The 26,752-nt window shown below is 40.6% G+C and overlaps 1 long non-coding RNA gene across 1 annotated transcript in view; it reads left to right on the top strand.

Annotated features, from left to right (window-relative positions):
- LOC116568605 overlaps positions 1-26,752 on the top strand; it is a 100,752-nt gene that overhangs the window by 67,919 nt on the left and 6,081 nt on the right. The window contains exon 6 of the long non-coding RNA XR_004276698.1: positions 19,024-19,075. This is a non-coding gene — a long non-coding RNA (uncharacterized LOC116568605). The remainder of the gene's footprint in view (positions 1-19,023; positions 19,076-26,752) is intronic.

Genomic DNA, 26,752 nt, shown 5'->3' with positions numbered 1-26,752 from the left:
CCCATCCTGATGTGTTTTTTCCATAGGATGTTTTACATTTTCATATACTATGTGATGTACTTAAGTACTGTGATTGTGGGTTATTCTGTGTGACCCAGTAGATGCAAGTTCCATGATTAAAAAAAAAGATTATTTATTTATTTATTTTAGAGAGAGAAAGAAAGAGAGCATGAGAAGAAGGGACAGAGGGAGAGGGAGATGGAGAAGAAGAAGGAGAGAGAAACTCAAGCAGACTCTGTGTTGAGCGTGGAGCCCAATGCAGGGCTTGATCTCATGACCCTGAGATCATGACCTTAGCCAAAGCCAAGAGTTGGAGTTGGACACTTAACCAACTGTGTGACCAGGCACCCCTACAGGTTCCATGATGTTTATTGGTGCTTCTTTTCTTCCCTGAGCCTAGAACAGGACCTAATATGTGCTCAGCAAATATCCGGTGATTGATTGGAGGGTTGCCCAGAACTTGGCAATAAGAGAATGGGCTGGTAAAAGGAGGATGGTGGATGTGGCTAGGAATGCTGTGAAGGAAGTTAGCTAACACCAGAACCACCCTGTAGTTTTGTCTGGATGGCACTTGAAACCTGTGGTATGAAGGTTGATATGTGACTTAATTAAGGGATTAAATTGGCTTCTTCCTATGCACAATTCACTGAGTACTCCTTTGTTCCTTTTAGAAAGTACTGAGCAATAGATGCTACCTCCTCTCCAATGAAACCCCATTGTGGAGAGGAATGGGGGGAGCATTAATGTGAAGAATCTTCAGGGCTAGCAGTCCTGGTTATTTCACTCTACAGACCCAATCAGTGTCTGTGTAAGCTGGGGTATGTCCATGTCCAAAGGTGCTTTTAAAAGATACCTTTTACTGATTTTGAGTTTCTCTTTGTGTATGGTATAAGAGAATGGCCAAGTTTCATTCTTCTACGCATAGCTGTCCAATTTCCCCAGCACCCTTTATTGAAGAGACTGTCTTTTTTCCACTGTATAATTTTTCCTGCTTTGTTGAAGATTATTTGACCATAGAGTTGAGGGTCTATATCTGGGCTCTCTACTCTGTTCCACTGGTCTAGGTGTCTGTTTTTGTGCCAGTACCATGCTATCTTGGTGATCACAGCTTTGTAGTAAAGCTTGAAATGAGGCAATGCGATGCCCCCAGTTTTGTTTTTCTTTTTCAACATTTCCTTAGCAATTCGGGGACTCTTCTGATTCCATACAAATTTTAGGATTGTTTGTTCCAGCTCTTTGAAAAATGCTGGTGGAATTTTGATTGGAATGACATTGAAAGTATAGAATGCTCTAGGCAGTATAGACATTTTAACAATGTTTATTCTTCTGATCCATGAGCATGGAATGGTCTTCCATCTTTTTGTGTCTTTTCCAATTTCTTTCATGAGTGTTCTGTAGTTCCTTGAGTACAGATCCTTTACCTCTTTGGTTGGGTTTATTCCCAGGTATCTTACGGTTCTTGGTGCTATAGTAAATGGAATTGTTTCTCTCATTTACCTTTCTATATTTTCATTGTTAGTGTATAAGAAGGCAACTGATTTCTGTATCTTGGTTTAGTATCCTGCCGCATTACTGAATTGCTGTATGAGTCCCAGTAGTTTGGGGGTAGAGTCTTTTGGGTATTCCTTATAAAGTATCATGTCATCTGTGAAGGGAGAGAGTTTGACTTCTTCATTGCCAATTTGAATACCTTTTATTTCTTTTTGGTGTCTGATTGCTGTTGCTAGGACTTCTAGTACTATGTTTTTTAGTTTTTTTAAAATTTTTTATTAACATATAATGTATTATTAGCCCAGAGGTACAGGTCTCTGAATCACCAGGTTTACACACTTCACAGCACTCACCATAGCACATACCTTCCCCATTCTAGTACTATGTTGAACAAGAGTGGTGAGAGTGGGCATCCTTGTCGTGTTCGTGATCTCAAAGGGAAGGCTGTCAGCTTTTCCCTATTGAGGATGATATTTGCTGTGGGTTTTTCATAGATAGATTTTATGAAGTTGAGGCATGTTCCCCCATCCCTATACTTTGAATTGTTTTAATCAGGAATGGATGCTGTATCTTGTCAAATGCTTTTTTTGCATCAACTGAGAGGACCATGTGGTTCTTTTCTCTTCTCTTACTGATTTGTTTTATCACTTTGATTGAGTTGTATCACATTGATTGAGCCTCCCATGGATGAATGTCACCTGGCCATGGTGGATGATATTTGTAATGTACTGCTGGATCCTATTAGCTAGGATCTTGTTGAGAATGTTGGCATCCATATTCATCAGGGATATTGGTCTGAAATTCTTTTTTTTGGTGGAGTCTTTGTCTGGTTTTGGGATCAGGGTAATGCTGGCTTCATAGAAAGAGTCTGAAAGTTTTCCTTCTGTTTCTATTTTTTGAAACAGCTTCAGGAGAATAGGTATTATTTCTTCTTTGAATGTTTGGTAGACTTCTCTAGGGAATCCCTTTTCTTTTGGATTAGTTTGGCCAGTGGTTTATCTATCTTATTGATTCTTTTAAAAAACCAACTTCTAATTTTATTGATGTGTTCTACTGTGTCTCTAGTTTCTATCTCATTGATTTCTGATCTAATCTTGATTATTTCCCTTCTTGTGTGTGGGGTTGGCTTAATTTGTTGTTGATTCTACAGTTCTTTAAGGTATAAAGAGAGCTGGTGTATTCTGGATTTTTCAATTTTTTTGAGGGAGGTTTGGATGGCTATGATAAACTCGAAATGAATGAAAGACCTAAATGTGAGGCAAGGATCTATCAAAATCCTAGAGGAGAATATAGGCAGTAACCTCTTCAACATCAGTCACAGCAACTTCTTTCAAGATATGGCTCCCAAAGGCAAAGGAAACAAAAGCGAAAATGAACTTTTGGGACTTCCTCAAGATCAAAAGCTTCTGCACAGCAAAGGAAACAGTCAACAAAACAAAGAGGCAACACACAGAATGGGAGAAGATATTTGCAAATGACACTACAGACAAAGGGCTGATATCCAAGATCTATAATGAACTCCTCAATCTTAACTCACACAAAACAGATAATCACATAAAAAAATGACCATGAGAGACTATGGACTCTGAAAAACAATCTGAGGGTTTTGAAGGGGCGTGGGGTGGGAGGTTGGGGTACCAGGTGGTGGGTATTATAGAGGGCACGGATTGCATGGAGCACTGGATGTGGTGCAAAAATAATGAATACTGTTATGCTGAAAATAAATAAAAAATAAATTTTAAAAAAATGGGCAGAAGACATGAACAGAAACTTCTCCAAAGAAGACATACAAATGGCTAACAGACGCATGAAAAAATGTTCATCATCATTAGTAATCAGGGAGAATCAAATCAAAACCACATTGAGATACCACCTTACACCAGTTAGAATGGCCAAAATTAGCAAGACAGAAAACTACGTGTGTTGGAGAGGATGTGGAGAAAGGGGAACCCTCTTATACTGTTGGTGGGAATGCAAGTTGGTGCAGCCACTTTGGAGGACAGTGTGGAGATTCCTCAAAAAATTAAAAATAGAGCTACCTTATGACCCTATAATTGCACTACTGGGTATTTATCCCAAAGATACAGATGTAGTGAAAAGAAGGGCCATCTATACTCCCAGTGTTCACAGCAGCAATGGCCACAGTCACCAAACTGTGGAAAGAACCAAGATGCCCTTCAATGGATGAATGGATACAGAAGATATGGTCCATATATACAATGGAGTATTATGCCTCCATCAGAAAGGATGAATACCCAACTTTTGTATCAACATGGACAGGACTGGAGGAGATTATGCTGAGTGAAATAAGTCAAGCAGAGAGACTCAATTATCATATGGTTTCACTTATTTGTGGAGCATAAGAAATAACATGGAGGACATTGGGAGATGGAGAGGAGATGAGAGTTGGGGGAAATCGGAGGGGAAGACAAACCATGAGTGACTGTGGACTCAGAAACAAACTGAATGTTTTGGAAGGGTGGGGGATTGGGTGAGCCTTGTGGTGGGTATTGTGGAGGGCATGTATTGCACAGTGAACTGGGTGTGGTGCATAAACAATGAATTTTGGAACACTGAAAAGAAATAAAATTAGATTAAATGAAAAAAATACCTTTATAAACACATGTGCCCTTGTCCCTTGACAGTGATGCTATAGACTGGAGTTGCTGTGGTGACAGGTTTCACTGATGATATTCCAGGGCCCTGCTGGCTTGGTAATTGATCACTGTCCTACATGACAAGAGGCCACAATTTAGGGTGAGAGGGAAGTAACAACTTCTTGTTCATTTATTTGTTATAGGAACACTTCTTGGGAAGTATGAGCTGTTAGAAAAAAAAAGGTGTTGCTGATTTTTATATTTACAAAACATTATATACATATATGCATATTATTTGAAGTTCTGTAAAAGCCAACATTGGTACAAGGCAACATCTAAAATATGGGCGTAGACATTAGCACTAAAGAGGAGTGTGGTATTCTTTTATCTTGGCTATCCACAGCAAATACAAAACTGGACAAGAGAAGTTACTTCAATTTATTGGATGTGTTAAATCATGAGGTTTGCCCAACGTCAGGATACAACAGTGAAAAGATGAAATCGTGAATGGTGGAAAGATTGGTAGGACAAATTTAGAATGAACCAATTGTTGAAAAGCGAGTAATTCTTTTACAGAATTGGCTGTTTCATAGAGATTTGAATTTTAGCATTTTACATTAATGCTTGTCAGCCAATTACCTCACCCACTTGGACCCCATGGATGGATTTAGAGGAATCACTATGTCCTTATAGATTCTCTGTTAGGCTTTCCTGACTGCCCCCTAAATTTGGAATCCCAAGAATTTTCTTGGATTATTGTTATTTCTTGGATTATTATTATTTTCTTGGATTATTACGCAACCCTGGGGCAACACCTCAGGGATGCACAGGAGGAGTAGGAGGACAAGGTGGTAAAAAGGGAGCGATAGGGTCAATTTAGTGCAACAAAGGGAGGGGAGAAGAGGAAATAGGGAACCAAGGACCACACATGGGCAACATGGGCTGTGACTACAATAATGTCAATAAAATTTTTTCTGTAGCTGTTGGAAATGCATTTTAGAAACATGCTTACTCTTTTTGTAAATGAACAGACTACTTTGAAGGCTGTTGATTGTATAGTTTCTGATGTGTTGTACATGAGAAAAAGTCCATCTCAATAGTTTCTGGGCACATGTTAAACTCAGATGTCTACAATTCTTCAGAAACATCTGGGAGAGTAAAAAGGGAAACTCTGAGTGTGGCTGTAATTCATTTCCCTGCTCGGTTATTCACTACTCTGTTGAAAATGGTGGACACATAGCTGGGATAGAATAACTGGTTTTGAGGATTCATGAGCTGATTCAACACTGTGAGTCTTGATGTTTTGACACCACTTGAGTCAAAGCGTTGAGGTGTTTTGACAGCACAAAGCAGCAGAGAGGTGAGGGATCAAAGGATGAAAACTGTGAACATGTGTAAGAGCTTGGTACCTAGAAGCACCCATTTCCTGCATTATATCAGAAAGCAAGGTTAGGCAGCCACTGATAGGATAGGTGATGGAAGCAAAACTGTTTTCTGCTTTTAAACAGAAAGACCCAATCACCTGCTCTCCTATGACTTTCTTTTAACTGAAATATTTACAGTGAATAAAGAAAGGCAGCAAAGGAAACATTTTTGGGCTCCCCACCCACCCCAAGTTCCTTCCCTCCCCCAATTTTTAACTGATAACTTATGAAAATTCGCCCAAAGAAACACTGATATATTACTATATACTTAGAAAAATTTATATCAGGGGCGCCTGGGTGGCTCAGTGGGTTAATCCACTGCCTTCGGCTCAGGTCATGATCTCAGGGTCCTGGGATCGAGCCCCGCATCAGGCTCTCTGCTCAGCAGGGAGCCTGCTTCCCTCTCTCTCTGCCTGCCTCTCCATCTACTTGTGATTTCTCTCTGTCAAATAAATAAATTTAAAAAAAAAATAAAAATTTATATCAAATAGACAAATAAAATGTTATACAGTCATTGGTTGCTTAAATTATTTTAAGGTGATACAAACTTCTGACTACTTAATTTTTATTTGTATTTATAGCAGTAAATCAAAATGTGGACAAAAAATGAACTGTACAAGGTTATGAAATTCTGAAAATTTTCCTTAGAAAGATGTCCTAATTTGAGCACCCAATTGGATAGTGAAACTTGACTATTCTTGTTGGTGGAGAATTAGATATAATGACAGAGATGAGTATACTTTCTCTATTTTTGGTTTGTTTTTCTTTTAAGAAACTGAAAGTCCAAGGTTAGGAGCATATATGTACTACAGAGATTTTTTATTGTTGTATTTTTGGGGTTTTGGGATGTTTTTGGCCTGTTTGTTTTTTGTTTTGCAAACCAATACTGTTTTCTTGTCAATAAACCCTGCCCTGTGGAGTAGGGGCCCACTCTGCTCCCAGAGGAACTATGGGCAATGGGTGTGTGGGGTCCATCAGGGATTTAGGTCAGCGCAGTGAGAAAAACAGCCATCACTGGGTCCTGGGTGTCAGAGACAGGGTCTGGGGGTCACTAGGGGCCATGAGATCCCCCAGGAGATGGAGGAGCTGGGTCTCAGCTCCCTTTGGCTCCTTTGCAGGAGATGCAGTGAGTGCTGTGAACTCAGGCCCACTGAACCAGGTGGTGGGGCAGCTAGTGAATGGGGAATGATGGGGCTTTTATTTTTATCTAGGTTATTTTAGTTCAACTTAACACACAATTTCAAATCATTACCCAGCAGTTAATCTCACTAGAAACCTACCCATTTGCTTGGTAGTGAGTGTGAAAGGGCTGGGGGAAACGGAGACATTTGACAAGCTACCAGCTGAGAGCCAATAGACTCCAGACATATCTATATGTTTCTCGGATTGGAACCGTGGCTGACTGTTTATGGGTGCCAAAATACAAAGTCTGGCATTAAATCCCCCATGAGTCTCTAGTGTGACAACATATTTTAACATTGCTGAATATGGGTGAGGCGGAGAGGAGGGAAGAAGAAGCATATGGCTGAACCAAAATAGTAGTAGTACAGTTGAAAGTTATAAAGTTACATTCTCTTTAAAAATGTTATCCCAAATTGTGCTGATCAAGAAATAATTGCTTGGTTAAGTTTGTTAGATGAAGACTATGGCTGAAATCGGGCTAAATGTATATGCGAGCTTCCTGCCCACATGAGCTGGCTATAAAACATGACAAATCAAGAGGATTAGAAGATAAAACAGCCCGTGGGCTGTGGCAGAAGGAAGGGCCATCACAAGTAAATCCAGGTTCCTTGGAGGCAATGACTTAGAGATGTTGCAAGTTGGAAGAACCATTAGGGATTAGTGTGGTTGAAGCCCTTTATCAATTTTGGAAACCAAGAAGTTGAGGTGCAGAGTGTGTACTTGATTTCGTCCAAGGTCATGTGGCTCAGTGGCAGCTCTAGGGTGGAATGCAATCCTGGATTTCCAGTACAAGGTTTCTTTTTCAAGGGGTGACCTGGAATTTGGGTCCTGGCCTGGCTTTCCAGGACTGCCTTTGCAAAATTCCGTTTAAACACAGCTCCTGTTTACTAGCTTCTAATGAATTTCCATGGAACCATGTGGATGGAGATCCAAGTCACATGATGAAACGTCTGACAAAGTCATATTGAATGACTGAAAGCCTTGAATAAATATTGACTTCCAGTCTTTTTGCTGTTGTAAGTCCCTAACAGTTTTTTTTCCTGAATGTGTTCCTTATATGTATCATAAATGTGTATGTATATATATATATATATGTGTGTGTGTTTTAAAGAGAATAAAAATTAGTTTTACTTTGTTTATTTGACTTTAGAAAATCTTGGCAAGATTTGTTGAGATAACTGGTAGCTGGGAAAACAGTGATGATATAGGAAGATCACCAGATGACTGCAGGAAATGACTTTCCATCCTGCCTGGCCACACATTAGCTGGGGAATCACTTCCATTTTCCAGTCAATAAAACAGGGATATTGATGCCTGCTCTACCTCTAAGAAATACTCTAAGAATAGATAAAACAAAATAAGGGAAGTGCTCCAAGGGTTTCATACGTTTCTAATAGAATTAAAATATGTGAATTAGGCTTGAGACTACAACTTCTTTGACTTGGAATGCCGATGGCTTCAAGTTTTCATGTAGCTTTAAGAGTCAATGATTCTCGACAGATGCTGGCGAGGATGCGGAGAAAGGGGAACCCTCCTACACTGTTGGTGGGAATGCAAGCTGGTGCAGCCACTCTGGAAAACAGCATGGAGGTTCCTCAAAATGTTGAAAATAGAACTGCCCTATGACCCAGCAATTGCACTATTGGGTATTTACCCTAAAGATACAAACGTAGTGATCCAAAGGGGCACGTGCACCCGAATGTTTATAGCAGCAATGTCCACAATCGCCAAACTATGGAAAGAACCTAGATGTCCATCAACAGATGAATGGATCAAGAAGATGTGGTATATATACACAATGGAATACTATGCAGCCACCAAAAGAAATGAAATCTTGCCATTTGCGACAACATGGATGGAGCTAGAGCGTATCATGCTTAGCGAAATAGGTCAAGCAGAGAAAGACAACTATCATATGATCTCCCTGATATGAGGAAGTGGTGATGCAACATGGGGGCTTAAGTGGGTAGGAGAAGAATAAATGAAACAAGATGGGATTGGGAGGGAGACAAACCATAAGTGACTCAATCTCACAAAACAAACTGAGGGTTTCTGGGGGGAGGGGGTTTGGGAGAAGGGGGTGGGATTATGGACATTGGGGAGGATATGTGCTTTGGTGAGTGCTGTGAAGTGTGTAAACCTGGTGATTCACAGACCTGTACCCCTGGGGATAAAAATATATGTTTATAAAAAATAAAAAATTAAAAAAATATACATATGAAACTATTTTCAATGAAATCCTCAAAATCAAATAAAACTTTAAACTTAAAGGTCAAAAAAAAAAAGAGTCAATGATTCTCAGGAACCCCTTTTCACACCATTTAACCTTTAAGACTTGCTTTATTCAATCTTGGATTCAGAAGACTCTGAAAAGTCACCTGGTGATATTTCTTCCCAGTTCAAGCAAAAGCTCCAAGTATATTTTTTCATAGGAATGTGCGTATTTTTTTTTAGGAGTTGCAACTCTTACAACAATAAAAGACTGTAGTGTTTCTTGTTCAAAGGGGATGATTCATTGAAAGGATAGGATAGGAAGAATATATACATTCTTGACACAGTTTTCCTATCCTGTCCTTTTGATGAAATAGTCCCTTTGAATAAGGCATCCTATACTCTTTTATTGTTGTAGTCTAGGTATGCATCTCATCAATAAATCTTGATGATTCTGAGGCAGTATTTACCTTTCCTTACCTAAAAATCTTAAATATATACATGTTATGTGCCTGGACATATAGACACTTGGGTTCTAGGTTTTCTTCCTGACCTACTTCTATGAGATGTCCTCTTGAGAAGGTTTCTCTTCCATGGGATCTTTGCAGCCTCCCACTGTGTCTGGTTTTAAGTAGTTTATGCCTGGTTTGTCTTTTTCTGAGATTTGGTTTTCCCCTTATTCCTGTACTGGGTTGGTCTCTCCACACTCCTTCCAATCCCAGCCCCATCCTCCACTGGCCCCCCCTCCCCGCCCCACCAGTGGATTTGAACATAGCCTTCTTCAAATTTTCTTCTGGTAGATGTTCTATTTTCATGCAATTTTGTTGTCAGACAGACATTATCTTGAGTTAAAATATCATTCTGTGATTTAAAAAACAACAAAAGACTTTTTTTTCTCACAGCCTAGAAAACAAGATTTAAGTAGGGCAATTGCTTTTTCTCCTCTCAGATATGAGGGGTTGTCATGTGGAAAAGGAATGAGATTCATTTTACATAGATTCCTGGGTGAAAAGGCAGATGTGATGATAATAATAATAATAACAATAACAACAACAACAACACCTTCTGATGACCAGAGCTGTCCAAAAACAGAGTGGCATGCTTTGCAGGGTTGTCAGCTCTATTTCTGGAAAAGTTGAAGGAGAGTGTCTTAGGTCATATTCTCTAGAAGCCGAGCCTGAAACAGAGATTTTGATGTGAGTGATTCATCAACAGAGTACTCTCAGAAGGAATTTGTAGAGAGGAGAAGCACGGGAAGCAGCTAGCAAAGACAATGTTCAGCTAAAGTCTAACCTCAACCTGACCCCATGGAGTTCTGGAGCATGAGTGGTATCACAGAGTTGTCCTGCCTTGAGACAAGGGAGGTGGGTCTTTTGTGTCCCTCTATCAGTCCACTGCTGCCTGTAGAATGTCCATGGGTATGTGTGTATGTGAGGTGGTGAGGCATAACCTTCATAGGATTTCCAGACAAGTCAGCTCTGTTGGAGGCAAGTCTCAGGAGAGGGGCTCTCCTGTGAGCTGGTTGCAGTTAATGATTGCAGTTGGTGAGAGGAAAAAGATACCTGTTACTGCAGTGATGAGAACATATTCACCCAAAGTACTGTATTTGCTTTAATAATGTGAATTATTGGGGCACCTGGGTGGCTCAGTGGGTTAATAATGTGAATTATTTACTATTTTTCCAAATATATGCAATAAGTAAAAAAGTTTTAATTTAATTTAATTTTTTCAAAGATTTTTTTTTAAAAGATTTTTTCTTTATTTATCTGACAGAGATCACAAGTAGGCAGAGAGGCAGGCAGAGAGAGAGGAGGAAGCAGGCTCCCTGCAGCGCAGAGAGCCCGATGTGGGGCTCGATCCCAGGACGCTGGGATCATGACCTGAGCCGAAGGCAGAGGCTTAACCCACTGAGCCACCCAGGTGCCCCTCAAAGATTTTTTTTTTAAAGATTTTATTTATTTATTTGACAGACAGAGATCACAAGTAGGCTGAGAGGCAGGCAGAGAGAGAGAGAGGAGGAAGCAGGCTCCCTGCTGAGCAGAGAGCCTGATGTAGGGCTCGATCCCAGGACCCTGGGATCATGAACTGGGCCGAAGACAGAGACTTTAACCCACTGAGCCACCCAGGCACCCTCAAAGATTTTTTTTTATTTGACAGAGATTGAGAGAGAGAGAGAGAGAGAGAGAGAGAGAGAGATCACAAGTACACAGGCACAGAGGGAGAAGTAGGCTCCCTGCTGAGTAGAGAGCCCAATGTGGGGCTCGATTCCAGGATTTTGAGATCCTGACCTGAGCCAAAGGCAGAGACTTAACCCACTGAGCCATCAGGTGCCCTAAATAGGTTTTTAATTCTAAAAGTATTATGGAATTTGGACTGGTTGTTTTGTGTTATGTGTTTTCTCAATCATTTCGTTCTAGAAGGATGACTTGTTCCGGGATGGTGTGGAGAGTCTTCTAAAGTTACATTGATGAAAAAAGAAGGCACATACAACATTAAATGGGATGATGAAGTAGATAAGTTCAAAGAATTCATGTGAATTTGTTCACCTTATTTGGGTTTTACCACCTTAGGCTGTGATTTCCTTCATGATAATTTTCAGGCATGCATGGTTCATTTAGGTATATGACTATGCAGCAATTAATATGGGGCTATATTAAAATGAATTAAATTCCCTACTCTGAAGAGTGCACTAGCATTTCAGAGCTGGACAACTTGATAAAGGCTGTGTAGCCTTTCATTTTACTGATGGGGAAACTAAGACCCAAAGTCATTCTGAGAAGACATCCAATAATGTCCTCTGACTTCCCAGTTCAATTATTATTTCCATTTCATCCCAAAGGCAAACAAAAATTCAGATCATGAAAAATTAAAGATAATTGTCAGAACTATATTTCCTCAGCCAAAGATAGAATTAGCTGGGGCACCTGGGTGGCTCAGTTGACTAGGGGTCTGCCTTTGGCTCAGGTCATGATCTCAGGGTCCTGGGATCGAGCCCCATGTGGAGTCCCTTGGTCAGTGGGGAGTCTGCTTCTCCCTCTCCCTCCATCCCTTCCCCCTACTCATGCACGCTCTCTCTTTCTATATCTCATATAAATAAATAAAGTCTTTTTTAAAAAAGTATAATGAGCTGCAGACATCTGGAACCTTGAATTCTAGGAAACATTTTCTGTATGGATCTCTGTTATCCATCTTCATAGTATGATTACCATAGTGTGGTTCTCTCTCTGTTTTTAGATTTCTGTTTCTAATTGATTCCTTCTTCCCTTCCATCTGGCTTCAGCAAACTCATTTCCCATCATTTCCCAGCAAAGATATGAAACAGGTGCTTCCATTTTAAACTCTTCTCAAATAAAGATAGTCCCCCTCCCCAAGTTGTTATAACATTCAAGAGCAAAATGAATATTGTAGTATGCTGAGGTTGATTATTTCTATAATCATCATGTGAATCCAGTGTAATGGAAATAATGCTAATATTTTTATTCTCACACTCTTTGTGGCTCAAGTGAATGCATGTGGTTAACAGCTGGGCTTGTAACGGTGTAAGGCCCTGAGATGGACACTGCTGCCATCATGTTTCTTATTTTCTTTAGAGCTATGGCTCTCTTTTGAAACTCTCTTATGAAGAGGGAGAAAACACCCTTTCTTAATACCCTTATTGTGAGGTAAGATATCAGCGGTGAGTTTATCGACTGTGGTTTTTCTGAAAGTTTGATTCATAGTTATGAGAGGGGAAAATTCTTCATAGGTCTTGCTATAGACTGAAAGCTTGGGCCACCCTGACCCAATCCTATGTTTAAACCTTATCCCCAGTGTAATGATATCTGGAGGTGAGTTTTAGGAGGCCATTAGGTCATGAGAATGGAGCCATTGTGAATGTAATTCGTGCCCTTATACAAGAAACCCCAGAGATCTCCCTCACCCCTTCTGCCAGATGAGAATACAGTGAAAAGTTGACCATCAGTGAACTGATGGTCACAGGAAGTGGGCCTTCACTAGACACTGAATCTGAAGACACCTTGATCTTAAAATTCCCAGCCTCCAGAACTGTAAGAAGTAAATGTTTATTGTTTACATCAACCAGTTATATATGCTATTTTTGTTATAGCAGCCTGACTTGACTAAGACAGGTCTCTAACATTTCTGTACATTTTGCATGTGGAGGTGCTGTTTGCCTTTGTTCTGGATTTTTTTTTTTCACCCCATGGGATTTGTACTTATGTTTCTTCTTTCATTTCTTTGTTTTAAAAAAATTGAGGTATAGTTGACAAATCACATTGTGTTAGCTTTAGCTGGTACAGCATTTTGTGGATTATCTTTACAAGGATGTTTGTATAGTGAACAGCATTAGAAGAGTAAGATACTGTCTCCCTATGGGGCAGAGGGCAAGATTTGTTTACTGACTGGTATGATAAAGAAAATTTCTCTTTGGAGGCAAAGATTAGACAGATTTGCTTACAGCTCATTATAACAGATCGAGGTTCTTTAAACTTGGAATTCTCAGCTGTAATGCAAATCTGTACGTGCAGCATCCACCTAGACTGCTCTGTGGGATTGGGGAGCAGGGGAACTGACATGAGCCCCAAGTTCATGCTGTCCTCTGTGCGCTGACTGGTAGAGTCCTTTGTTTCTGACCTACAAGTCTTGTCCCTTCTTCCAGTATCCATGAAATGTAGTAGCTAATTTGTCAGTTTGCAAGTTGAGTGTAATATCAGACTTTTCACAGATCTTGGCAGGTTGACTATTTACCATGAAGGAGTCACTTCCCCAGGGCAGTTGGCTGTGCTCACAGAATGAAACACAGTCTTGGTTTCTAGAGAAATAAAATAAGGAAATTTGATCTCTTTGACCATAGTCTCTTTGATTAAAATTTATTGTTAAAGTTTTTATTAAACCCCTTATATTTGGGGGACGTTATTGACTAACAACTGAAAACAGGTCAACATGGAGATTGGCCAATCTTGGGCATTTTGGGACTTCTCTTGGCACATCTTATTACATCATAGCCATAGGCAGCCATTTTCTTTAACTTCTTTGAAAATAAAAACTGCATCTCAATCCTGTTTGCCATTTTGTGCCTCAGGAGGGCTGAGAGCAACCAAGAACTGTATGTCTGTCAATGTTTCAGAGAGATGATATAGCCCACAGCTTGGAGGTCCATCAGGACCAATCCCAGAACTCACTCTCCCTGAGCAGGGACTGCCAACTCCAGCTAAACTAGAACATTGCCCTCCAAACCAATTTTCAGCTCCACCTCCTACACAAGGGGCTGCTTGCTTTCTGTCACAACAGAGCGTAAGAGGAGAGGGGAGTGATTCAGGCTGGGTTTGGGGTATCCTATGGGTCACTTAACTTAGTTAAGGCAAAGAACAAAGGAGTTAAATTGAAGCCACCTTAATAGAATTTGGTAATTAAATTGTTAAAATATTTTCTGCGATTTGGGGTTGAGGAATGACTCTCCCAAAAAAAGAGATCAGGAAATGTCAATTTGCACACCATTTACTCTGTATGACCTTGATCAAGCAATCTGCAGAAACCATCTAACCACGATCCAAACAGTTTGGGAAATTCTCTCTTGAGTTCATATTTAATGTATGCAATCGTCGTTAGAGGGCCTGGGAGATTTTCTTTGTTAGCTGTATTATTGTGTTTGGCCTCATTGGCTTGAAATCATTGAGACTCTCGTGCTTTTAGGATATCCTAACTTGGTCCCTAGCTTACGATTCCAATATCAACATACCCAGCATTCCCTCATGAGATCCAACAGTTTATAGAAGGCTTTTAATATCTAAAGCTAACTTTATATGTGTAGCTCTTGCTTTTTGCTAGAATATGATCCTGGAAACCAAAATAAAGTGGATGGTCAAAAAGCAGACTGTATTTTTCCATAGAAACATTATATATTAGATTTATGTTCATAAACCAGCTTTTGGCATCGGATACATTTAGGTTCAACTAATAATTTATCATGAAAACAATGATACAACCATTATAAGGTCTGTGATTATTTTGAATATGAAATTTACATTATAAGTTTTAGACCGCATGTATAAAATGATCATACCTAGTGAGGGTGCAGGAATGTGATGATCAGTATATAATACTATAGGTACTACAACTTGGAAATAGCATAAACCAGCAAAAATAGTCATGCATTAAATATTTAGCTCAGAGTTGAATTTGCTTTTTTCAGTATAGGAAAACTTTTGGGGATATTATGGTTGAACCACATATCATTTACGAAAGCATTTTAATTGTTCTTAAGCTCGAGTCGATATAAGGCAAAAAAATATAATAAATAACATGCTATTATTAGAAAGATAAAATTATTATTTACAGTGTATATGTTTGTTGAGAAAGCAGAAAGGAGGAGCATACAAATTAACAAAAGTATCAGTAGAGGTCAGATAGATTATAAATACTAAATAACTAATTTTTATCTTTATTAACAACAACTGAGCAGCATAATGAAAAATAAGCTAGATAAAAAATATATAGACTACTTAGGAACAAATTTAATAAGGATTGTGGAGGACTTAAATAACAACACACACTATGAATTTTGCTGAGGGAAATAAAGAAAGACCTAATCAAAGGAAAAAAAAAAACCTGGATGGGAAGTTTTTGTAGTATCAATGGCTTAATTTAGTGGAAATTGTAATAAAAATGCAATCTCATAAGAATCCTAATGGGTCTTTTGTAACTTGAAGAAAATTATTTTAAAAACCTACCTGTAAGAATATGCATATAAGATTAGCCAAGGAGTTTTTAAGAAGAGTTATGAGGGGAAAATAAAGCCTACCAGATATTAAAATATATTTTAGGGCTTTGAAAATGAGAACTGAGGTATAGAGCTAGAAGGAGCCATAACATTAAATAGATAGTCCAGATAATGGGTCAACGTATTTTGGTGACATAACCTTTGTGCGTCTTACTTTCACTGGGTAACTATTTCAATAAAAATAAAGTTAAACATCTTCCTCACACTTGATACCAAAGTAAATTTCAGATAAATTTAAAAATTGAAATATAAAAAACAAAGCAATATAAAATCTAAGAGAAAATAATAGACTTCTTAAACTCTTTAATGTTTATAAAAATGGATACTCTGGCACTTTTTAAAAAAATAATTTATTTATTTATTTTTTATTTTCAGCATAACAGTATTCATTAATTTTGCACCACACCCAGTGCTCCATGCAATCCGTGCCCTCTATAATACCCACCACCTGATACCCCAACCTCCCACCCCCTGCCCCTTTAAACCCCTCAGATTGTTTTTCAGAGTCCATAGTCTCTCATGGTTCACCTCCCCTTCCAATTTACCCCAACTCCCTTCTCCTCTCTAACACCCCTTGTCCTCCATGCTATTTGTTATGCTCCACAAATAAATGAAACCATATGATAATTGACTCTCTCTGCTTGACTTATTTCACTCAGCATAATCTCTTCCAGTCCTGTCCATGTTGCTACAAAAGTTGGGTATTCATCCTTTCTGATGGAGGCATAATACTCCATAGTGTATATGGTACTCTGGCACTTTTAATTGACCATATAATTGTGGATTTGTTTTTGGGCTCTCTGTTCTGTTCTGTTGATCTACATGTCTACTATTATGCCACTACATACTGTTTTGATTTCTATAGCTTTATAGTAGAGGTTGAAATCTGGAATGAGAAACCTCTATTTTTGTTTTTCTTTTTCAAGATTGCTTTGGCCATTCAGGGTCTGATGTAGTTCCACACAAATTTTGGCATTATTTGTTCTAGTTCTGTGAAAAATACTGTTGGTATTTTGATAAGGATTGCATTAAATGTGGATACTGATTTGGGAAGTATGGACATTTTAACATTATTTAACACTAAAATGCACATTTTAACACTATTTGTTCATGTTCCAGTCCATGAACATGGAAAATCTTTTGATTTGTTTGTGTCATCTTCAGTTTCTTTCATCAGTGTATTATAGTTTTAGAGTGGGCCTGGGTTAAGTTTATTCCTAGGTATCTTATTATTTTTGGCAGTTGAAAATGATATTGTTTTCTTACTTCCTTTTTTTTGCTGCTTCATTATTAGTGTATAGGAATGCAACAGATTTCTGTACATTCATTTTGTATCCTGCAACCTTACTGAATTCATATCAGTTGTACTAGTTTTTTGCTGGAGTCTTTTGGGTTTTCTATATATTTTCATGTCTTCTGCAAACAGTGAAATTTTTACTTCTTTACTGACTTGGATGCCTTTTATTCTGTTTTCTTTGTCAAATGTTTTCTCTACATCACTGAAATGATCATATGGGTTTTTAAAATCCTTTCTCTTATTGATATGATGTATCACATTAATTTATTTGTGAATATTAAACCATCCTTGCATCCCAGGAATAAACTCCACTTGATTGTGGTGAATGATTTTTTTAATGTATTGTTGGATTTGGTTTGCTAATACTTTGTTGAGGACTTTGGCATCAACCTTCATCAGCGGTATTGGCCAGTAGTTCTCTTTTTTAGTGGTGTATTTATCTGGTTTTGAGATCAGGGTAATGACAACCTTGTAGAATGAATTTGGAAGCTTTCCTTCTTTTTCAGTTTTTTGGAGTAATTTGAGAAGAATAGGTATTAACTCTTCTTTAAACGTTTGAAAGAATTTTCCTGTGAAGTCATCTGGTCCTGGACTTGCTTGTTGTGATTTTTTTTGATTCAGTTTCATTGGTGGTAATTGGTCTGTTCAAATTTTCTATTTATACCGGTTTCAGTTTTGGTGGCTTATATGTTTCTAGGAATTTGTACATTTATTTTAGGTTGTCTAATTTGTTGGCATCTAATTTTTCATAATATTCTCCTACAATCTTTTGTATTTCTGTGGTGTCAGTTTTTTTTTTTTAAAGATTTTATTTATTTATCAGAGAGAGAGAAGGGGAGAGAGCAAGCACAGGCAGACAGAATGGCAGGCAGAGGCAGAGGGAGAAGCAGGCTCCCTGCTGAGCAAGGAGCCCAATGTGGAACTCGATTCCAGGATGCTGGGATCATGACCTGAGCCGAAGGCAGCTGCTTAACCAACTGAGCCACCCAGGCGTCCCTCTGTGGTGTCAGTTTTTATGTCTTTTCTTTCATTTATGATTTTATTTGAATCCTCTCTCTCCTTTTGATGACTCTGTTTAGAGGTTTATCAATTTTGTTTATCTTTTCAAAGAATTAGTTCTTGGTTTCATTGATCAGTTCTACTGCTTATTTAATTTCTATTTTATTTCTGCTCTAATCTTTATTATTTACTTTCTTCTCTAGTTTTGGGTTTTGTTTGTTCTTCTAGTTCTAGCTCCTTTATATGTAAGGTAAGTTTGTTTATTTAATCTGAATTAAAGCCTTGCTGGATATAGTATTCTTGGTTTCCCATCAACACTTTCACTGTACCATGCCACTTCCTTCTGATCTACAAAGTTTCTGTTGAAAAATCTGCTAATAGCCTTATGGAGTTTCCCTTGTATATAACCATTTTCTTTTCTCTTGCTGGTTTTATAATTCACTCTTTATAACTATTTTTTGTCATTTTAATTACTAAGTACCTTAGTGCAGATCTCTTGGGTTGATTTTTTGGGGGGATCTCTGTGTCTCATAGATTTCTGTTTTCTTCTGCAGATTCAGGAAGTTTTCATCCATTATTTTTTCAAATAAATTTTGTACTCCCTTTCCTCTCTTTTCTCTTTCTGGGATCCCTATATAATGTGAATGTTACTAAACTTGATGGTGTCATTAAGTTTCCTAAGTCTATTCCCTTTTGCATCTAGACGTTTGAACGCGGCGGTCGGACGTCAGGGTTGCAGACAGCCAAATGCTGGTTGAGTGTTTAACCAGGCGCTCCCCTCCGCGCCCCAGCCTCCCGAGAATGAGAATGATTCGTCACGTTTGCAGATCTCTGATTCGTCACGTTTGCAGATCTCCATATAAATAGTCCCCCGCCCCGCACCTGACGCAAGTTACCCTTGAGTTCGCCCCGCCCCTCGGGGAAGGGTGTGGAGAGAAATGCTGTCACCTGCGGCCAGGAGCCGCCTCATTCCCGGTGGAGAGAGGCTGGTGAGCTGCGAGTTTTGACTCTGGATTGATTTTCCTCTTCCTGTCCCTTCTCCAGGGTCACCTGGCGAGCAGGCCGGAAGACGGGAATTGGAGGGGCAATCATCCAGGTAAGTGTGGAAGCACCAGGAAGGCAGCTGCAGTGTCCTTGCTGCCCGTGGAAGGGGTTGGGGGGTGAGTCTTCCCCACGGGCGTGTTGCAGATTCGATCCCCCATTTTGGCTTTTTAAAAATGGGCCGGTTAGAGCGGTTTCCACGTCCCTTTCCTGGCTCCTAAGCGTTTGCCTCTTGAGGTCGTGTTGCGGGCACAGTTGTGTGTAGGGACTTAGGAAGCAGAGGTGTCCATTTGAGGTGCAGATTGGTGGGTAAAAGCCAACAGGAGGACCACCTGTCTTCAGTTCCAGGGAAGTCTGTGGGCCCAGGACCTATGTCTCCTCTTTTATGATGATGTAAGCGCTCCAGAGCTCATAGCTGGGTTCTGGCCCTGCTTAACCTTTGCTGCTACTTTTTATTGGGAAAGAAAAGGAAAACAGACCAAAGTCAGGTTGCCTGTGCCCTTCAAAACTTAAACAGAAGAAAAATTAGGGGCAGTTCCCCTCTCCCTGTGGGTCTGTTTATTGCCACCCACGTGGAAATCTCCGTTGGCATTGACTTTGCACGTCTGGGGACATCCTATTCTATTCATGGAGAAGCATAAGCATCATCTCTTTTTTGTTGGAAAAACTGAGATCAAGCCCCATCCTCCCTCCCCCAGCCATCTGGATGCCCTCCCTGAGTGGAGCACAGTGCCTTTGCTCCTCCTGCTTGCGGTCCTCCTTGCTCCTGCGAGTTCTGCAGGGAGCCAGAAGGTGAGAGAAAGAAAGCCCCCTGGTCACAAAGCAGAGGTGGGGAAGGGGTAGCTGGGACCCTGGCGATTTACACATGACAGTGGGAGAAGTGTCTTTGGTTGACTTTTGGGGGAGTTACTGCTTTAGCCTAGGGTGAACACCAGCCTCCAAAGAAAGGTTCGCATTTTGCAAAACGCAGATTACACTTAAAAGATTTTACACTTAAAAGATTACACTTAAAAGGCTTTATTTATTTGAGAGAGAGAGAGAGAGGTGGGAGAGGAGCAGAGGAAGAGGGAGAAGCAAACTCTCTGCCCAGTGTGGAGCCCGACCTGGGGCTTGAACTCAGGACCTTGAGACCATGACCTGGGCCGAAATCAAGCTGATGCTTAACTGACTAAGCCACCCAGGTGCCACCCTCCCACCATGGATTACATTTAAAAATACTTTATTTGGGCCAAGAACGGTTGGTGTTAATTTTGATAGCTTTATACAGCTAATTTTTAATTAACAACAGCTTTGTGTTTTAAGGGAAGCATGTGTGCAGAGTCGATAGGTTGCTAAACATGTATATGCATTTACATCAGTAGCAACATTTTTATTGACACACGTATTATACACCAGTATGAATATGTTTATATATAAATGATTTTTTTCCTAATTTTTAATTCAGATTTGAATAAATTCGTCATCACTGAATGGGGCGAGGGAAGTCAAGATGTTTTTGTGGTTTAAAAATGGAATTCAAGAGAACAGCTGTATTTCCTTGATAGAACCAATAGACCGCTTCTGAAAAGTGATGGTAAAAATAACAGTAAATTCTGAGCCAGTAGTTCTCATCCTACTTTTCTACTGAGCATGCAGGGAGAGTATGACCCCAGACCTCCAGAAGAGTGGGTCACCGTGATAAGGGACCCTCAAGGGCTGGTGCATGGACTGGACATGGTGGTCTTGCTAAGGAAGCTTAACAGAATGAGATGGGGTGAAGAAAAGGGGAAATATTAGAACTTAATTGTATCCCCAAATGAAGAAATATATATTAATACTATGTAGAGAGATTGATAGGTGTGCATGAAAATAGTTATAAGTAAGTATGGATATACTAAATTTAAGACCTATTTATCGAGGGCCTACTGTGTACATCAGTGACAAAATGGCAGAGGAGGTGCCATACAGCTTATATTCTAGTTGGGTGGAAATGGGAGGAAAGAGAGAATGAAGTTTGTCAGATGGTGATATGATCCTGGAGGACAGTCTCTCAGGATAAATCGGATTATTCTTCTGAGTAGAAAGGTCAGGGAAAGCCTTTCTGATAATGGAATGATTTTGTACAGAGATGTCAAAAACAGGGACCACACCATGAAGTTATGGGGGGTGGGGGAGAGCAGAGTAGGCAGAGCAAGCAGCGAAGGCAAAGGCCTTGCACTGGGGTGTTCTAGGTCTAGCTGGGAGGCCGACATGGCTGGGATGGGGATGCGGTGGTGCAGAGAGCTGTGTGGTAGGACCTGAAGTCAGGAGAGTAGCTCGCTCCACAGATTAAGTCTTCATGTTGGCCTTGAGGCCACTCCTGGTCTTTGGCTTTTGCTTTGAGTGGAGGGGAGGTCCGTGGAGGGCCTGGAGAGAAGAGTGACCTCGTGTGACTTACGCTGAGAAAGAACTGGGTCTACCCTGTTGAGAATAGACCGTGAGGGTGGTGAAGTAGAAAGCCCAGCTAGTTCGCTAGCTACAGGAGCTGTTGTCCTGGTTTAAATGAGGCCAAGGTCAGTAGCTGTAGAGACGGTAGGAATTAGCCAATGCTGCATACGTTTTCAAGGTTGTACCAGCTGGTGAAGCCAGGACTTGGTGAGGGAAGCAAGACAGTGTGGGTGCAGAATTTAAAAAAGACCCTCACTTGGAGACAGGTCATGGAATAGGTGAGAGGAGACCAGTTGGGTCATCTCAGCACAGAATTCACTCCTAGTAACTGGAGGAAAAGCAGAATATGGGGCATGGAGTGGGTGTCTTGGCAGATGTGGGGATGGAAGAACTGGAGGTTTTCTTCAGACCGCTGTGTACCTTTTCTTTTTCTTTTTAAATATTTTTATTTATGTATGTATTTGACAGATAGAGATCACAAGCAGGCATAGGCAGGTAGAGAGAGAGATTGGAGGAAGCAGACTCGCCACCGAGCAGAGAGCCTGACACGGGGCTGGATCCCAGGACCCTGGGACCACGACCCAAGCAGAAGGCAGAGGCTTCTGAACCACCCAGGTGCCCCCAGACCGCTGTGTTTTTTCAATGAATTACAAAGCAAGGTCAACAGCTGAGTGAGCTTGGGGTGAAATAGAGGTTTAAGGAGCGTGAAGAAGGGGTGAAAATCACCTGGGATAGGAAAAGTGAATAAAGCAGTGACATGTGGTAGGATTAGCCCGTGTTACTAAAGGCCCCCCTGAAGTCAGCCATTGTAGGGCTGGGTTTGGGGCTGTGTGCTTACAATTGCTGAGGCTGCTTACTCAGAGTGATTTAGCTATTTATTTATCTTACCGATAGGGAAGGCTGAAGACGGCAGCCCTAGACCACGTAAGATCTACCAAACTGGCTTGAAGATCCCTACTTGAAAATTTAGTTTTTAGAAATTTAACAGTAACTGCCACACTATTTGATAAATCAGGGCCCAGAATTATCATTTGAAAATCATTAGTCAGCACTAATGACATCTCTGTACAGATTTGGGCTTCAGATAAAAATAAACCACAGGATCCCTGAACATACTGCTCGCTCAGTTGCTAGGACAGCCTTTTGAAAGCTTCTATAAATTTCCAGCCGCACTCATTTTCCTTTGGGACCAAGACTGGCTCAAAGTGCCTCCGTCAGCGTATTTGCCACCGAGTCTTTCCAAAGTGTCCAACAAAGTGTACAATTAAGCATCCCATTATTACTGAATATATATGATTCAGCACTATTTTTAGGTTCCTGTGTATCAACTAAGAATGATTGCAATCTGCCAGTCTCCAGCATGTGACGACCCCCGCCCCGGCGCCCATGACTAAATTTAATCTTACCTCAAGCCCCCATTTCTGCTGACAGCAGAGATGTAACCCAGGCATTTCCAGTCAGATTCAGTAACTTCAGAGAGTTCCCGGTTAATTCAGAGTACCGTATCCCCCCCAACCCCCCCCAACCCCACATCCCCCCACCCCCTACTCCCTGAGTTCTGCCTTTTCTTGGGAGCGGGGCAGGTGAGGGGAGGAGCTGAAAGCACCCGCGGGAAGGCGTGTCAGATCCTGGATGCTTCTCTGTCCTCCAGTTTCTGCTGAGATGTGAGCTGTCTGTCTGACGGTTGTTGGTCTGCAGCCTCTGTGGTGCTGCAGAAACCCGGGGTCTGGCTGAGGATACCAGCCTGTGTCATCCAGGCCACTGCCTCTGATGGCATCCTCTCCTCGTGGCCCCAGAGTCCCTTCTCCTCCATCACCCCTCTTTCTCCCACTTTTGTAGCCCTCCTGGAGGCATGGAAAACCTCAGGAAGTCTTGTCCCTCTGGGTCTAAGGGAGACTTAGAAAAGTAGCTGAAACCCTTGGTGCCATTTCTGTCACTTGACTGCAGCTCCTGGTTGAAGACAAGGATGACTCTGGGAGGACAGCTGCCTCCACGGGGGTCCTTGGGCTATGACTCAAACCTATGGGTTTTCTCTTGGGTCCTCTCCTATGGCTGTGCTGAGCAGAGGTAGGGCACAAGGTCCCAGTGATTAAATCTCTTCCATCCCTTATGTTAGACTAACTTTAATTCCTTTGAAGCAGAAACACTGAATCTTCCTCAGTCAAGGAATCTCCCCACCTTATGCTTACAGCCTAAACCTTGTGCACGGAGTCCCTTCCTTTTCAGAGCTGAATAGGCCCCCCCAAAGAACATACTCTTGCTATTGAATTCCTTGGCTTTCCAATCTATTCAAGAGCCTATTTTAGAAACAAAGAGCCCAAATCTTTCTTTTGTTCTCCATGACCTGTCTTTCTTAGTGTCCCTCAGCCCTATAATGTAGTTTCCGTGGTGGAAAGACCATGGGGTAAAAATAAATTACTCCATATTTAAACTGAATATTTTATTATATCTGCCCCTGTATAAAGGAAGACTAATTTCAGGGGGTTAGGAGGGTGGGAATCGATGGCGTAGAGTGGTTCTGAAGGCCAAGCAGGGAAAAGACAAAGGTTGGGATAATGGTTTCCAGCTCTGTACCTGTCAATCAGAAATCTCTGAGGTCCTTTTAACAGGACCCATTTCTGAGCCCCACATCTGGAACTGCTAATTCAGAGGGTGTTTACCTGTCACTGGATGTATACCTATCACTGGAAGCTGTGGGTTAGGAAACAGCTATGGCTAGGGGTGCCTGGGTGGCTCAGTCATTAAGTATCTGCCTTCGGCTCAGGTCGTGATCCCAGAGTCCTGGGATCGAGCCGCATGTAGGGCTTCTCGCTCAGCAGGGAGCCTGTATCTCCCTTGCCCTCTCCCTCTGCCTGCTGCTCCCCCTGCTTGTGCTCTCTCTCTGTCAAATAAATAAATGATTTTTAAAAAATTTTTTAATTTTATAAACATGTATTTTTATCCCCAGGGGTACAGGTCTGTGAATCAGCACTCACCAAAGCTCATACCCTCCCCAATGTCTATAACCCCACCCCCCCTTCTCCCAACCCCCCTCCCCCCAGCAACCCTCAGTTTGTTTTGTAAGGTTAAGAGTCACTTATGGTTTGTCTCCCTCCCAATCCCATCTTGTTTCATTGATTCTTCTCCTACCCACTTAAGCCCCCATGTTGCATCACTACTTCCTCATATCAGGGAGATCATATAATAAATGATTTTTTAAAAAGATTTTATTAGAGAGAGAGATTTTTTGTTACCCATTTGTAAGCGTATCATTCAGTAGGTTTAATATAGTCACATTGTTGTGCAGCCAATATCTAGAACTTTTTTATCTTACAAAACTAAAACTCTGCCCATTGGATAACTTCCCATCTCACCTTTCTTCCAAGCCCTGGCAACTATCATTCTGCTTTTCATCTTTATGAATTTGATGTCACTAGATAGCTTATACAAGTGGAATACAGTGTTTCTCCTTCTGTGATTGGCTCGTTTAAGACCATGATATCCTCAGAGTTCATTTGTATTATGGCATGTGTCAGAATTTCCTTCCTTCTAAAGACTGAATGGTATTGCACTATATGTACGTGCCACTTTGGGTTTCTTCTTCATTGGTTGTGAATCAGACTGCTATGAACATGGGTGTGTAAATATTTCTTCAAGACTCTTGATTCTTTTGGATATATACCCATATGTACTATTGCTGGGTCATATGGTAAATCTGTTTTTAATTTTTGGAGGAACTATAACATGGTTTTGCACAGTGGATGACAGGGCGCAAGGGTTCCCTTTTCTCTACAATCTCACCGACAGTTGTTACTTCCTGCCTTTTTTTTTTTTTTTTCCCCTGATAGCAGCTCTACTAATGGGTATGAGGTGGTGTTTCATTGTGGTTTTGATTTGCATTTCCCTAATGATTAGTGGTGCTAAACATCTCTTTATGTACTTGTTGGTCATTTGTATGTCTTCTTTAGAAAAATGTTTATTCAGGTCCTCTGCTCATTTTTTGATTGGGTTGTTTTTTGTTTTGAATTGTAGGAGTTGTTCATGTATTCTTGATATTTATCAGATTTATGATTTACAAGTATTTTCTTCTGAAGTTTGCCTTGTCACTCTATTGATTGTGTCTTTGAAGTACAGAAGTTTTAAATTTTGATGTATTGCAATTTGTTTCCACATTCGTGGCCTGTTCTTTTGGTGTCATATCTAAGAAATCCTTGCCATATCCCTGGAATAAACTTTTTCTTCTATGTTTTCTTCTAAGAGTTTTATACTTGCGGATCTTTGATCTGTTCTGAGTTAATTTTTGTGTGTGGTATAAGGTAAGGGTCCAAATTTTTTCTTTTGCATATGGTTATTCAGTTTCCCCAGCAACATTTATTGAAAAGACTATCCTTTCCCCCAGTGAACGAGGTTGGCACCCCTGTTAAATATCATTTGACTGTATCTGTGATGTTTTGTATATACAGATTTAAAAACAGCTTTATTGATATCTAACTCACATACCCTGTATTTCACCCACTTAAAGTATATAATTCAATGGCTTTTTTTTTTTTAAAAAAGATTATTTATTTATTTATTTGACAGAGAGAGATCACAAGTAGGCAGAGAGGCAGGCAGAGAGAGAGAGAGAGGAGGAAGCAGGCTCCCTGCTGAGCAGAGAGCCCGATGCGGGACTTGATCCCAGGACCCTGAGATCATGACCTGAGCCGAAGGCAGCGGCTTAACCCACTGAGCCACCCAGGCGCCCAATTCAATGGCTTTTTAACATAGTCATTAAATACTGAATGGGGTTATACACTCCTCACCACAATCAGTTTTAAAATATTTTATCACCTCAAAAAGAAACCCCAGACCCCTTGGCTGTTACCTTCTACCTGCAAACCACTCCAGGACCTCAGCCCTAGGCAACCATTAACATACCCGTTGTCACCATGGATTTGCCCATTTTGGACATTTCCTACAAGTGGAATCCTAGTACATGTGGCCCTTTGTGGCTGCCTTCTTTCACTTACCACAGTGTTTTCTAGTGCCCTCCACACTGTAGCACATATGAGTACCTCATTCGTTTTTTTTTTTTTTACATGAATGAGCCTCTGTTGCGTGGTAATGCCACATTTTATTTGTTCATTCATCTGTGAGAGACGTTTGGGTCGTTTCCCCCTTTTGGCTGCTTTACACGTTTGTATACGAGTTTGTGCGTGGACAAATGTTTCCATTCCTCTTGGGTATAAGCTTTGCAGTGGGATTACTGAAGCATATGGTAATTCTGTGCTTCTTATGTGGATTTTGAATATAAAAAAATTAACTGATTTCCAAAAGAGTGAAGAATGATCTGCTGAGAAAGTATGGT

The sequence above is a fragment of the Mustela erminea genome, chromosome 11 (assembly GCF_009829155.1).
Source record: "Mustela erminea isolate mMusErm1 chromosome 11, mMusErm1.Pri, whole genome shotgun sequence".
NCBI classification, from domain to species: domain Eukaryota; kingdom Metazoa; phylum Chordata; class Mammalia; order Carnivora; family Mustelidae; genus Mustela; species Mustela erminea.
The sequence above is the reverse complement of the archived record's forward strand: the minus strand, read 5'-3'. Positions and strand labels throughout refer to the sequence as shown.